General features: G+C 48.6%; 1 long non-coding RNA gene and 1 pseudogene across 1 annotated transcript; both read right to left on the bottom strand.

Annotated features, from left to right (window-relative positions):
• The window catches only part of LOC135528779 (eyes absent homolog 1-like), a 149,178-nt pseudogene that overhangs the window by 127,262 nt on the left and 6,916 nt on the right, over positions 1–15,000 (bottom strand).
• LOC135528778 (uncharacterized) lies at positions 8,016–8,827 on the bottom strand. The gene is made up of 2 exons (XR_010453581.1): positions 8,435–8,827; positions 8,016–8,342 (listed from the first exon to the last, which is right to left on the bottom strand). It is a non-coding gene; the product is annotated as an uncharacterized LOC135528778 (long non-coding RNA).

Below are 15,000 nucleotides of genomic sequence, written 5' to 3'. Positions count from 1 at the left end.
TTTTCTGACTGACTGTGAGACGGCTCAGTGTAGAGAGATGAGGAGTAAGACCCAGGTTCACGATGCATCAGTTTCCTCTGGCAACCATTTTAATTGTTTCCGTGTTGATATTGAAGCCATTGAAAACATTATTCTATTCTAGTCATTGTTGATCTGAGGAGTCTATCAGTCTTAGTGGGATGGAGGTTACAACAGGCCCGGAGCAGAGCTGAAAGCACAGCCGACTCGTGTTTTGTCTTTGTCACCGGGCCCAATGCAATGTACTTTAATTCAATTAGTGTGTAATGTGTGGTGTATTACACTTCCTTTTTCCAATTAGAGTTAAAGACTCTGGATAACTCTTTAATCAAAGCTTTTTGTTTTGTTGCACCAACATTTTGTTGTTGTTTTTGTTTAGTTTCACGTAAACACAATCTGATAGGATGGAAATAACGTGAACACTGTTTTGACGGTGTTTGGATTGAAAGATAATTTCAACAGACTCGTTTTTTGTAAACGAATTTAAAACATATAAACACAGATATATGCATTGTATTTTCTACTCTGAGATCAGCATAACATTTTTATTTTTATTTTTTATTTATTTTCAATCCAACTTCTTCTTAACAGTACTTTCTAGCAAACGAAGCAAATTAAATTAAATTAAATAGAATTGTTGGGAATATTCCCATCTCCTTCTCACAAATGGTTGCTGTATTGTTGTTGTTGTTGTTCCTACCCAAAGGAATATGAATTGCCTCATATTCCCCCACCCAAAATAAACAACAAAACTAAAATACGTGTTAGAAACAGCAGAGGAACCGGTGCAGTAATTAAACAAGGAGGAAATTACTGTTCAATTGACGCAACTTCAATCTCTCTCTCCCTCTCCTTCTCTCTCCCTCTCACACAAATTCACTCTCCCCCTTCACTCCATCCTTGCATCTCTTCTTCTCGCTCCCCCTCACACAAATGATCTATCCTTCTCTCTCTCTGCCTTCTCTCTGTCCTCTCTCTCCCTCTCACACAAATGATCTATCCTTCTCTCTCTCTCCCTTCTCTCTGTCCTCTCTCTCCCCCTCACACAAATGATCTATCCTTCTCTCTCTCTCCCTTCTCTCTGTCCTCTCTCTCCCTCTCACACAAATTATCTATCCTTCTCTCTCTCTCCCTTCTCTCTGTCCTCTCTCTCCCTCTCACACAAATTATATATCCTTCTCTCTCTCTCCCTTCTCTCTGTCCTCTCTCTCCCTCTCACAAAAATTATCTATCCTTCTCTCTCCCTCCCTTCTCTTTCTCCATTCTCTCTCCCTTCTCACTCTCTATTCACTCTCTCCCTTCTCTCATATAACCCATTAACTGTGGTTAATCACTTTATTGATTTTGCTGTGACTCTATCTCCCTATCTACCCACCCCCCCCCCCATCTCTCTCTGATGCTACCTGCCTGGCACTGGCCCAACTCTGCTCTTACCTGGAAAGACGTAGCGACCCAGAATCATCTGAACCAGGCTGTACCTTTTTTTAACTTGCCTGAGCAGAAACAATGTTCTTAACCTTCCTGTTATTCTGTCTTAGAGAGGGCGAGCCACACTGGGAACAGGAACAGAGGACATTCTCTCTCTCTGGAGTCGCTCTCTCTGAGCCAATCTCTCTCTTATCGCTCTCTCTCAGCCACTCCCCCTCTTCTCACTCTCTGTCACACTCTCTCTCTGAGCCAATCTCTCTCTTATCGCTCTCTCTCAGCAACTCCCCCTCTTCTCACTCTCTGTCACACTCTCTCTCTGAGCCAATCTCTCTCTGGAGTCGCTCTCTCTGAGCCAATCTCTCTCTTATCTCTCTCTCTCAGCAACTCCCCCTCTTCTCACTCTCTGTCACACTCTCTCTCTGAGCCAATCTCTCTCTGGAGTCGCTCTCTCTGAGCCAATCTCTCTCTTATCGCTCTCTCTCAGCCACTCCCCCTCTTCTCACTCTCTGTCACACTCTCTGAGCCAATCTCTCTCTGGAGTCGCTCTCTCTGAGCCAATCTCTCTCTTATCTCTCTCTCTCAGCCACTCCCCCTCTTCTCACTCTCTGTCACACTCTCTCTCTGAGCCAATCTCTCTCTGGAGTCGCTCTCTCTGAGCCAATCTCTCTCCTCTCTCTCTCTCAGCCAATCTCTCTCTTATCTCTCTCTCTCTTTTCTCTTTTCTCTCTCAACCACTCTCCCTCTTCTCTCGCTCTTCTCTCTCTCTGTCACACTCTCTCTCTCAGCCACTCTCCATCTTCTCTCGATCTTCTCTCTCTCTGTCACACTCTCTCTCTCAGCCACTCTCTCTCCTCTCTCTCTCAGCCAATCTCTCTCTTCTCTCTCTCTGTCACTCCCTTTTCTCTCTCTCTTCTCTCTCTCTGTCACTCCCTCTTCTGTCTCTCTTCTCTCTCCTAACACTGCTGTTGTTGCCTCTCCGTCCTCATTCGGGTATTCTCGACCTCCTTCCTCCTCCCTGAGCGAGGGGAGCACAGCCAAATGACTGGAAAGGTGATTCAGAGGTGGGGGTAGTGGGCTGGAGGGTTTTAGGAGGGCTGTGGAAGGGGGTGGGAGTAGCCTGAAGGTAGGACGATATTAACTTAAGCTAGCTGCCAGATAGAGAGAGAGTAGCCTGGAGGTAGGACGATATTAACTTAAGCTAGCTGCAAGATAAAGAGAGAGTAGCCTGGAGGTAGGACGATATTAACTTAAGCTAGCTGCAAGATAGAGAGAGAGAGTAGCCTGGAGGTAGGAAGATATTTAGCTAGCTGCCAGATAGAGGAGAGAGAGTAGCCTGGAGGTAGGAAGATATTTAGCTAGCTGCCAGATACAGGACAGAGTAGCCTGGGGGTAGGAGGATATTTAGCTATCTGCCAGATAGAGGAGAGAGAGTAGCCTGGAGGTAGGAAGATATTTAGCTAGCTGCCAGATAGAGGAGAGAGAGTAGCCTGGAGGTAGGAAGATATTTAGCTAGCTGCCAGATAGAGGAGAGAGTTAAGCCTGGGGGTAGGAAGATATTTAGCTAGCTGCCAGATACAGGAGAGAGAGTAGCCTGGAGGTAGGAGGATATTTAGCTAGCTGCAGATACAGGAGAGAGTAGCCTGGAGGTAGGAAGATATTTAGCTACTTGCCAGATAGAGGAGAGACAGTAGTCTGGAGGTAGGAAGATATTTAGCTACCTGCCAGATAGAGGAGAGAGTTAAGCCTGGGGGTAGGAAGATATTTAGCTAGCTGCCAGATACAGGAGAAAGTAGCCTGGAGGTAGGAAGATATTTAGCTAGCTGCCAGATACAGGAGAGAGTAGCCTGGAGGTAGGAAGATATTTAGCTACCTGCCAGATAGAGGAGAGAGAGTAGCCTGGAGGTAGGAAGATATTTAGCTAGCTGCCAGATAGAGGAGAGAGAGTAGCCTGGAGGTAGGAGGATATTTAGCTAGCTGCCAGATAGAGGAGAGAGAGTAGCCTGGAGGTAGGAAGATATTTAGCTACCTGCCAGATACAGGAGAGAGAGTAGCCTGGAGGTAGGAGGATATTTAGCTAGGTGCCAGATAGAGGAGAGAGAGTAGCCTGCAGGTAGGAAGATATTTAGCTAGCTGCCAGATAGAGAGAGAGAGAGTAGCCTGGAGGTAGGAGGATATTTAGCTAGCTGCAAGATAGAGAGAGAGAGCAGCCTGGAGGTAGGAAGATATTTAGCTAGCTGCAAGATAGAGAGAGAGAGTAGCCTGGAGGTAGGAAGATATTTAGCTAGCTGCCAGATAGAGAGAGAGAGAGTAGCCTGGAGGTAGGAGGATATTTAGCTAGCTGCCAGATAGAGGAGAGAGAGTAGCCTGGAGGTAGGAGGATATTTAGCTAGCTGCCAGATAGAGGAGAGAGAGTAGCCTGGAGGTAGGAAGATATTTAGCTAGCTGCCAGATACAGGACAGAGTAGCCTGGGGGTAGGAGGATATTTAGCTATCTGCCAGATAGAGGAGAGAGAGTAGCCTGGAGGTAGGAAGATATTTAGCTAGCTGCCAGATAGAGGAGAGAGAGTAGCCTGGAGGTAGGAAGATATTTAGCTAGCTGCCAGATAGAGGAGAGAGTAGCCTGGGGGTAGGAAGATATTTAGCTAGCTGCCAGATACAGGAGAGAGAGTAGCCTGGAGGTAGGAGGATATTTAGCTAGCTGCCAGATACAGGAGAGAGTAGCCTGGAGGTAGGAAGATATTTAGCTACTTGCCAGATAGAGGAGAGACAGTAGTCTGGAGGTAGGAAGATATTTAGCTACCTGCCAGATAGAGGAGAGAGTTAAGCCTGGGGGTAGGAAGATATTTAGCTAGCTGCCAGATACAGGAGAAAGTAGCCTGGAGGTAGGAAGATATTTAGCTAGCTGCCAGATACAGGAGAGAGAGTAGCCTGGAGGTAGGAGGATATTTAGCTAGCTGCCAGATAGAGGAGAGAGAGTAGCCTGGAGGTAGGAAGATATTTAGCTACCTGCCAGATACAGGAGAGAGAGTAGCCTGGAGGTAGGAGGATATTTAGCTAGGTGCCAGATAGAGGAGAGAGAGTAGCCTGGAGGTAGGAAGATATTTAGCTAGCTGCCAGATACAGGACAGAGTAGCCTGGGGGTAGGAGGATATTTAGCTAGCTGCCAGATAGAGGAGAGAGAGTAGCCTGGAGGTAGGAGGATATTTAGCTAGCTGCCAGATAGAGGAGAGAGAGTAGCCTGGAGGTAGGAGGATATTTAGCTAGCTGCCAGATACAGGAGAGAGGGTAGCCTGGAGGTAGGAAGATATTTAGCTAGCTGCCAGATAGACGAGAGAGAGTAGCCTGGAGGTAGGAAGATATTTAGCTAGCTGCCAGATACAGGAGAGAGTAGCCTGGAGGTAGGAAGATATTTAGCTAGCTGCCAGATAGAGGAGAGAGAGTAGCCTGGAGGTAGTAGGATATTTAGCTAGCTGCCAGATAGAGGAGAGAGAGTAGCCTGGAGGTAGGAAGATATTTAGCTACCTGCCAGATACAGGAGAGAGAGTAGCCTGGAGGTAGGAGGATATTTAGCTAGCTGCAGATAGAGGAGAGAGAGTAGCCTGGAGGTAGGAAGATATTTAGCTAGCTGCCAGATACAGGACAGAGTAGCCTGGGGGTAGGAGGATATTTAGCTAGCTGCCAGATACAGGAGAGAGGGTAGCCTGGAGGTAGGAAGATATTTAGCTAGCTGCCAGATAGACGAGAGAGAGTAGCCTGGAGGTAGGAAGATATTTAGCTAGCTGCCAGATACAGGACAGAGTAGCCTGGGGGTAGGAGGATATTTAGCTAGCTGCCAGATAGAGGAGAGAGAGTAGCCTGGAGGTAGGAGGATATTTAGCTAGCTGCCAGATACAGGAGAGAGAGTAGCCTGGAGGTAGGAAGATATTTAGCTACCTGCCAGATAGAGTGGCGGGAGATGTGACTTGTTGAATAGAGGCCAGTGAAGCATGACGCCCATATAGCCTCTTCAGCAGGTCTTTCATCTGCAATTGACTCTATCTGCAATTCATCTGCACTCCCCTCTCTCGGCACACTGACAGCTCCTAATGACCATCAGGCCTCCTCCGCTGTTTCCTGCGGGCCTGCCTCGGCCTGAGGCCACAGAACACAGCAGCACTGAGTCCCAAATTTGAGTCCCAAACGGCACCCTATACCATGTATAGTGCACTACGTTTGACCCAGGGGGGGCATCTCAGACAATGAGAGAGAGAGAGATAGATGGGAATCAAGAAGACGGAGAGCATATGGAGCTATGACGATACTAATGACGATACTAATGCCTCTATTACTGTCCTTTAGTTTGACAGTTATCTTTCACTGTCCAATGAGACCCTCTCTGCTGCTCTCTCTCTCTCTTTCCTTCTCTCTTTCCTCCTCTCTCACTCAATTCAATTCAATTCAAGGGGCTTCATTGGCATGGGAAACATGTGTTAACATGTGAGGTAGATAATATAAAAAAGTGGAATAAACAAACAATATTAACAGTAAACATTACACATGCAGAAGTTTCTGCTCTCTCTCTGCTCTCTCTCTCTCTCTGCTCTCTCTCTCTCTCTGCTCTCTCTCTCTCTGTCTCTCTCTCTCTCTCTGACTCTGACTCTCTCTCTCTGTCTCTCTCTCTCTCTCTCTCCCCCCCTCTCTCGCTCTCTCTCTGTCTCTCTCTCTCTCCTCTCTCTCTCTCTCTCTCTCTCTCCCTCTGTCTCTCTCTCTCTCTCTCTCTCTCTCTCTGCTCTCTCTCTCTCTCTCTCTCTCTCTCTCTCTCTCTGTCTCTCTCTCTCTGTCTCTCTCTCTCTCTCTCTCTCCCCCCTCTCTCGCTCTCTCTCTGTCTCTCTCTCTCTCTCTCTCTCTCTCTCTCTCTCCCTCTGTCTCTCTCTCTCTCTCTCTCTCTCCTCCTCTCTCTCTCTGTCTCTCTCTCTCTCTGACTCTGACTCTCTCTCTCTGTCTCTCTCTCTCCTCTCTCTCTCTCTCCCCCCTCTCTCGCTCTCTCTCTCTGTCTCTCTCTCTCTCCTCTCTCTCTCTCTCTCTCTCCCTCTGTCTCTCTCTCTCTCTCTCTCTCTCTCCCCCTCTCTCGCTCTCTCTCTGTCTCTCTCTCTCTCATCTCTCTCTCTCTCTCTCTCCCTCTGTCTCTCTCTCTCTCTCTCTCTCTCTGCTCTCTCTCTCTCTCTCTCTCTCTGTCTCTCTCTCTCTGTCTCTCTCTCTCCTCTCTCTCTCTCTCCCCCTCTCTCGCTCTCTCTCTGTCTCTCTCTCTCTCCTCTCTCCTCTCTCTCCCTCTGTCTCTCTCTCTCTCTCTCTCTCTCTCCTCTCTCTCTCTCTCTCTCTCCCTCTGTCTCTCTCTCTCTCTCTCTCTCTCTCTCCCTCCTCTCTCTCTCTCTCTCTCTCTCTCCTCTATAGTCACTTCTTTAGTAAACTCTATAGTCACTTCTTTAGTAAACTCTAGTCACTTCTTTAGTAAACTCTATAGTAACTTATTTAGTAAACTCTATAGTCACTTCTTTAGTAAACTCTATAGTCACTTCTTTAGTAAACTATATAGTCACTTCTATATTAAACTCTATTGCCAATTATATAGTCAGCTCCATTGACTGTTTAACATTCCATCTATTCTGATAAATAGCACAAGCCATGAAGTTGGTGTATCTGACTATTATAGATTCAATGGGTCAATGTTTCTTTTGTCACTAACAAATAACGGGATTGTCATTGTCAGGTGAGCTCCATCCTATCCTACTGCAGGTGTTATAGACCATACAGCCGTCTGCCAGCAGGTGATATAGACCCTCCATCCTACTGCAGGTGACATAGACCCTCCAACCTACTGCAGGTGTTATAGACCCTCCAGAATACTGCAGGTGACATAGACCCTATATCCTACTGCAGGTGATATAGACCCTCCATCCTACTGCAGGTGATATAGACCCTCCAGAATATTGCAGGTGATATAGACCCTCCATCCTACTGCAGATGATATAGACCCTAAAACCTAATGCAGGTGATATAGACCCTCCATCCTACTGCAGGTGATATAGACCCTCCATCCTACTGCAGGTGATATAGACCTTCCATCCTACTGCAGGTGATATAGACCTTCCATCCTACTGCAGATGATATAGACCCTAAAACCTAATGCAGGTGATATAGACCCTCCATCCTACTGCAGGTGATATAGACCCTCCAGAATACTGCAGGTGATATAGACCATCCATACTACTGCAGGTGATATAGACCCTCCAGAATACTGCAGGTGATATAGACCATCCATCCTACTACATGTGATATAGACCCTCCAGCCTACTGCTACCAGGTGATATAGACCCTCCAACCTCCAACCTCCAAAACAGAACAAAGATACAGCTACCCTAGAGAACAGAACAAAGATACAACTACCATAGAGAACAGAACAAAGCCACAACTATCATAGAGAACAGAACAAAGATACAGCTACCCTAGAGAACAGAACAAAGATACAGCTACCATAGAGAACAGAACAAAGATACAGCTACCATTGTTACAACACAGAGGCGGATGCAAGATGCAAGCAACGATGGTTTTAATGAATGTAGTTCACAGCAGCAACATGACAGACAGACTGTACTCAGAAGGAATCCGACCCAGGAACTCGGGTGCATCTTCCGATCATAACGTGCTGAGAAAACCAGGGAGTGTGTCCGGATGAGTAGGAAGGAGCACAGCAGATAATCCACACAAGAGAAGAGCACGGACACACGACACAACCTCAGAGAAGAAACAACGATCTGACAACAAGAAACACTGGTAACAGAACATATAAAGGGAAGATAAGTGGTTCCAGCTGGCGCAGACAATCAGGCCGAGATTGGGAAACCACGCCCACACAAACACTGGAGAGAGAGAGAGAGAGAGAGGCAGTGGATTCATGAACCGTGACAATACCCCCCTAGGAACGCCTCTTGGCGTTCCCAGGCAAATTTACCTGTCGATTGAAATCATCGATAAGGGAGTGATCCAGAATGTCCCTAGCAGGTACCCAACTTCTCTCCTCCGGGCCGTAACCCTCCCAGTCCACCAGGTACTGGAATCCGCGTCCCCTCCTTCTAGAGTCCAAAATACGATTGACAGAAAAGGTGGTTTCCCCATCAACAAGTCGTGGCGGCGGGGGAACCGGGACCGGCGGGTTAATGCGTGCCTGAAACACAGGTTTTATTTTAGACACATGAAAGGTAGGATGAATTCTCCTATACGCCAGAGGAAGCTTGAGCCGGACCGCCACCGGACTAATGATCCTGGTGACTCTGAACGGGCCGATAAATTTGGGGGCAAGCTTGTTCGAAACGGATCGGAGTGGAATGTTCTTAGTAGAAAGCCACACTCTTGGCCAACGACGTATACCGGAGGCTTCGACCGTGGCGATCGGCCTTAGCCTTGGTGCGCCCCCACCCGGAGAAGAGTCTCACGGGCCCTGCTCCATGCGTGACGGCACCTCTGGATGAAAGCGTGAGCGGAGGGAACAGTGACCTCGGACTCCGTACTGGGAAAGATAGGTGGCTGGTAACCTAAACTACACTCAAACGGAGAGAGACCCGTGGCTGCCACTGGCAACGAATTGTGAGCGTACTCAACCATAGAGAGTTGTTGACTCCAGGAAGAGGGATTCTTAGAAACCAAACATCGCAACACTCTCTCCAAATCTTGGTTGGCCCTCTCCGTTTGACCGTTGCTCTGGGGATGAAACCCTGAAGACAGGCTGACACTCGCTCCCAGTAACCTACAAAACTCTTGCCAAAACTTGGACACAAATTGGGGCCCCGGTCAGAAACTACGTCCATCGGCAGGCCATGTAAGCGAAAGACGTGATCCACGACAGTTACCGCTGTCTCCTTGGCAGATGGTAATTTAGGCAAGGGAATAAAATGAGCCGCCTTCGAGAACCGGTCCACCACGGTCAAAACAACCGTCTTGCCCTGGGAGGGCGGGAGGCCGGTAACAAAATCTAGCGCGATGTGGGACCAGGGTCTCGAAGGGACCGACAGCGGTTGGAGTAACCCATCTGGGGGTCGATTAGAAGTCTTCCCAGTGGCACAAACCGAGCAGGCCAAGACAAAACTGTGAATGTCACGAGCCATCAGTGGCCACCAAAAGCGTTGCTTAACCAAAAAGCTAGTGCGGCTGACTCCTGGATGACACGCTACGTTGGAGCAGTGCCCCCACCGAATAACATCGGACCGACACCCCTCCGGCACAAACAACCGATTAGGCGGGCAACCGGGCGGAGGCGTGACCCCCTCTAAGGCCGTTTTGACCCTCGATTCAACCTCCCATGTGAGTGTGGAGACCACTAGGGTCCCGGGTAGGATGCACTCGGGAGTGGATGGGCGTTCGGAATGGTCAAAATGCGAGAAAGGGAATCGGGTTTGACATTCTTGGAACCCGGGCGATACGAGAGAGAGAAGTCAAAACGTCCGAAAGAGTGCCCACCGCGCCTGCCTGGAGTTGAGTCGCTTGGCGGTTCTGATATACTCCAAATTCTTGTGATCGGTCCAAACTATAAAAGGTACCCCGAACCCTCTAACCAATGGCGCCACTCCTCCAGTGCTAACTTCACTGCCAACAACTCTCTGTTGCCAATGTCGTAGTTGCGTTCCGCAGGTGATAACCGATGGGAAAGGAACGCGCAAGGGTGCATCTTGTTGTCAGAAGAGGAACGTTGGGAAAGTACCGCACCTACCCCCACCTCTGAAGCGTCCACCTCCACCACGAACTGACGCGAGGGATCGGGAGCTATGAGGATAGGAGCCGAAACAAAGCGGCTCTTGAGTTTGGCGAATGCAGCCTCGGCTGTATCGGACCACCTGAACGTCACTCTGGGAGAGGTTAAGGCGGTAAGAGGAGCGACTATCTGGCTAAAGTTGCGAACGAAACGCCGGTAGAAATTGGCGAATCCCAGAAACCTCTGTAGGGCCTTACGGGAATCTGGGCTTGGCCAATCCACCACAGCCTTAACCTTGTCGGGATCCATGCGAATACCTTCAGTCGAGACGATGTAACCTAGGAATGGAACGGATTGTGCATGAAAAATGCATTTCTCCGCCTTGACAAAAAGTCCATTCTCCAACAACCTCTGAAGCACTCGTCTGACGTGTTGAGCGTGTTCCTGGAGAGAAGAAGAAAAATCAGTATGTCATCCAGGTAAACATATATGAACTGATCAATCATATCTCTCAGCACGTCATTGACGAGTGCCTGGAAAACCGCTGGGGAGTTGGATAGCCCAAAAGGCATGACCAAATATTCGAAGTGCCCTCTGGGGGTGTTAAACGCGGTCTTCCATTCGTCCCCCTCCCTTATGCGAACCAAATGATATGCATTACGTAAATCCAACTTAGTGAACACGGATGCTCCCTGTAACCTTTCAAAGGCGGAGGACATCAACGGTAAGGGATAGGTATTCTTCACTGTGATGTTATTCAACCCACGGTAATCAATGCAAGGACGCAGAGATCCGTCCTTCTTCCCCACAAAGAAGAACCCCGCCCCGCTGGAGAAGAGGAAGGACGAATGAATTTAGATGCCAGAGAACCAGAGATGTATCTCTCCATAGCCTCCTCTCAGGAACAGAAAGTGAATATAACTTGCCTTTAGGGCGGAGACTCACCTGGCAATAATTCTATTGCACAGTCATAGGGACGATGCGGAGGAAGGGAAGCAGCACGGGACTTACTGAACACCTCCTTCAGGTCGAGGTATTCAACGGGCACGTTAGACAAATCCACTGCCTCCTCTAGAAACACAGAATCAGACACAGACGAACAAGCAGACACTAAACAGGACTCAAGACACTTGTTACTCCACATGGATATAGAGTTATGACCCCAGTCAACTCTGGGGTTGTGTTGGGTGAGCCAAGGGTGGCCGAGAACTAATGGTGCAAGGGGTGAGTCCATGAGTAGGAATGATAGTGTCTCAGTGTGATTGCCAGAAGTGATGAGTGTGATAGGTTCAGTGGTGTGAGAAATGTTGGGGAGTTCTTGACCATTGAGAGCGTTGACGGATATCTTGTGCGTGAGTGAGGTGATAGGGATCTGGAGTTTGTGAGCGAGCTTGAAGTCCATGAAATTACCCTCTGCTCCTGAGTCCAGTAAGGCTTGGGTGTCGTGCGTGTGGGTGGCCCATCTTAGTCTTACCGGGAGGAGAGTAGATGATGAGGTCTTCTCTGTGGTGACACCACCCGATAGTAGCCTCATGTTTACTACCGGGCCTGATCTTTTACCGGGCAGGAGTGGATAAAGTGGCCCGCTCTACCACAGTAGAGACAGAGTCCTTGGGATCTCCGCCTCTCCCTCTCTTCCCGGGAGAGGCGAGCTCTCCCAGCTGCATGGGTTCGTGAGCGGAAGCTGAACTGGCCGTGTTCCCGACGCTGGCATGCCAGCCCTCCGTGTCGTTATACGGTCTGTTAGGGCATGCTCGGCGGCCAATACGACTCAGACGAGCGTCGACCCTCAGGGCTAGTTCCACTAGTCCATTTAAACTCCTGGGAAGGTCCAGAACATAAATCTCCTTCTGGATCCGGTCCTCCAGCCCATGCAGGAACATGTCCCACTGCGCCTCCTCGTTCCACTGACACTCAGCGGCCAGAGTGCGGAATTGGATGGAGTATTCCGATACTGAATGGTCTCCTTGGCGAAGGTCAGCGAGTAGTCTGGCCGTCTCCCTACCCGCCACGGCCCGATCGAAGACCCTTCTCATCTCCTCGGAGAGTGTCTGGAAAGAGGTGCAGCATGGGTCCTGGTTCGCCCACACCGCCGTTCCCCAGAGAGACGCTTTGCCTGATAGCAGTGTGAGTACGAATGCTACCTTAGACTGTTCACGGTTGAAGGTCCGTGGCTGCAACGAGAAATGCATGGAACATCTCGTAAGAAAGGCTCTGCAATAGTCAGGATCACCTGAATAACCCTCTGGTGTCGGTAGCCGTGGCTCTAGCTGGGAATCCGGCTCTGGCGGGGCGGGTTGAACTGCCGGTGTAGGTGGCGCAGCGGAACCCCTCAGATGTTGCAATTGTTGGGTCAGCTGGGATACCTGCGTCGAAAGGGCTTGTACTGCCCGACCTGTGCTGGAGATGTTCTCCTCTTGTTGATCCATTCTCGTGATACTGCGGGAAAGGAATTCGGTCAGACTCGTTGAACTCGCTGCATCCATGGTCTGGTCAGATCGTTCTGTTACAACACAGAGGCGGATGCAAGATGCAAGCAACGATGGTTTTAATGAATGTAGTTCACAGCAGCAACATGACAGACAGACTGTACTCAGAAGGAATCCGACCCAGGAACTCGGGTGCATCTTCCGATCATAACGTGCTGAGAAAACCAGGGGAGTGTGTCCGGATGAGTAGGAAGGAGCACAGCAGATAATCCACACAAGAGAAGAGCACGGACACACGACACAACCTCAGAGAAGAAACAACGATCTGACAACAAGAAACACTGGTAACAGAACATATAAAGGGAAGATAAGTGGTTCCAGCTGGCGCAGACAATCAGGCCGAGATTGGGAAACCACGCCCACACAAACACTGGAGAGAGAGAGAGAGAGAGGGAGGCAGTGGATTCATGAACCGTGACAACCATAGAGAACAGAACAAAGATACAGCTACCATAGAGAACAGAACAAAGATACAGCTACCATAGAGAACAGAACAAAGATACAGCTACCCTAGAGAACAGAACAAAGATACAGCTACCATAGAGAACAGAACAAAGACACAGCTACCATAGAGAACAGAACAAAGATACAGCTACCATAGAGAACAGAACAAAGATACAGCTACCATAGAGAACAGAACAAAGATACAGCTACCCTAGAGAACAGAACAAAGATACAACTACCATAGAGAACAGAACAAAGCCACAACTATCATAGAGAACAGAACAAAGATACAGCTACCCTAGAGAACAGAACAAAGATACAGCTACCATAGAGAACAGAACAAAGATACAGCTACCATAGAGAACAGAACAAAGATACAGCTACCATAGAGAACAGAACAAAGATACAGCTACCATAGAGAACAGAACAAAGATACAGCTACCCTAGAGAACAGAACAAAGATACAGCTACCATAGAGAACAGAACAAAGACACAGCTACCATAGAGAACAGAACAAAGATACAGCTACCATAGAGAACAGAACAAAGATACAGCTACCATAGAGAACAGAACAAAGATACAGCTACCATAGAGAACAGAACAAAGATACAGCTACCCTAGATGAAGGGATATTGTCATCAGAACGAAACTAAAGTCCAACTGGCCCCCTATTCCCTATATCTTGGACTGATTTTGACCAGATCAGGTGGAGAACAGGTACAAGCACTAGTCTAAAGTCGTGCTCTATATAGGGAATATGGTGCCATATGGCCCTGCTCTAAAGTAGTACACTATATAGTGAATAGGGGTCCATTTGTGAGGCAACCTAAAAGAGGTCCAAAACAGGCTTCACTCACAGATGTTTGTATTCAGGCAGAGGATCTTTGTTTCCTCTTTACTTAGTCCGAGTCCTGTGAAACCACAGGCTAACCAGAGGGCTAACCAGAGGGCTAACTAGAGGGCTAACCAGAGGGCTAACCAGAGGGCTAATCAGAGGGCTAACCAGAGGGCTAACCAGAGGGCTAATCAGAGGGCTAACCAGAGGGCTAACTAGAGGGCTAACCAGAGGGCTAATCAGAGGGCTAACCAGAGGGCTAACCAGAGGGCTAAACAGAGGGCTAAACAGAGGGCTAACTAGAGGGCTAACCAGAGGGCTAACCAGAGGGCTAACTAGAGGGCTAAACAGAGGGCTAACCAGAGGGCTAACCAGAGGGCTAAACAGAGGGCTAAACAGAGGGCTAACCAGAGGGCTTACCAGAAGGCTAACCAGAAGGCTAACCAGAGGGCTAACCAGATGGCTAACCAGAGGGCTAACCAGAGGGCTAACCAGAGGGCAAACCAGAGAGCTAACCAGAAGGCTAACCAGAGGGCTAACCAGAGGGCTAAACAGAGGGCTAACTAGAGGGCTAACCAGAGGGCTAACTAGAGGGCTAACCAGAGGGCTAACCAGATGGCTAACCAGAGGGCTAACCAGAGGGCTAACCAGATGGCTAACCAGAGGGCTAACCAGAGGGCTAACCAGAAGGCTAACCAGAGGGCTAACCAGAGGGCTAACCAGAAGGCTAACCAGAAGGCTAACTAGAGGGCTAATCAGAGGGCTAACCAGAAGGCTAACCAGAGGGCTAACTAGAGGGCTAACCAGAGGGCTAACCAGAAGGCTAACCATGTTCTTTACATTGATCAGTATTGCCGCATGCAGACTGTCTGACTGATCCACGGACGCAGCAGATACTCAGAGACACACTGAGTGAATGAATGGCAGCATGTGTTATTGGAACGTGATGCATGTAGGTTTAGTTTATTTACATATTTTAGGTAAAATAATTCATCACAGAAAATACAATTAGGTCCATCTGCAATTGTGCTATTATTTTTTGGTTAAAAAAGGATGCATAGATT

The sequence above is a fragment of the Oncorhynchus masou genome, unplaced genomic scaffold, assembly GCF_036934945.1.
Source record: "Oncorhynchus masou masou isolate Uvic2021 unplaced genomic scaffold, UVic_Omas_1.1 unplaced_scaffold_1032, whole genome shotgun sequence".
NCBI classification, from domain to species: domain Eukaryota; kingdom Metazoa; phylum Chordata; class Actinopteri; order Salmoniformes; family Salmonidae; genus Oncorhynchus; species Oncorhynchus masou.
Note: the sequence above shows the minus strand (reverse complement) of the source record. Positions and strands in the feature narration are given on the sequence as shown.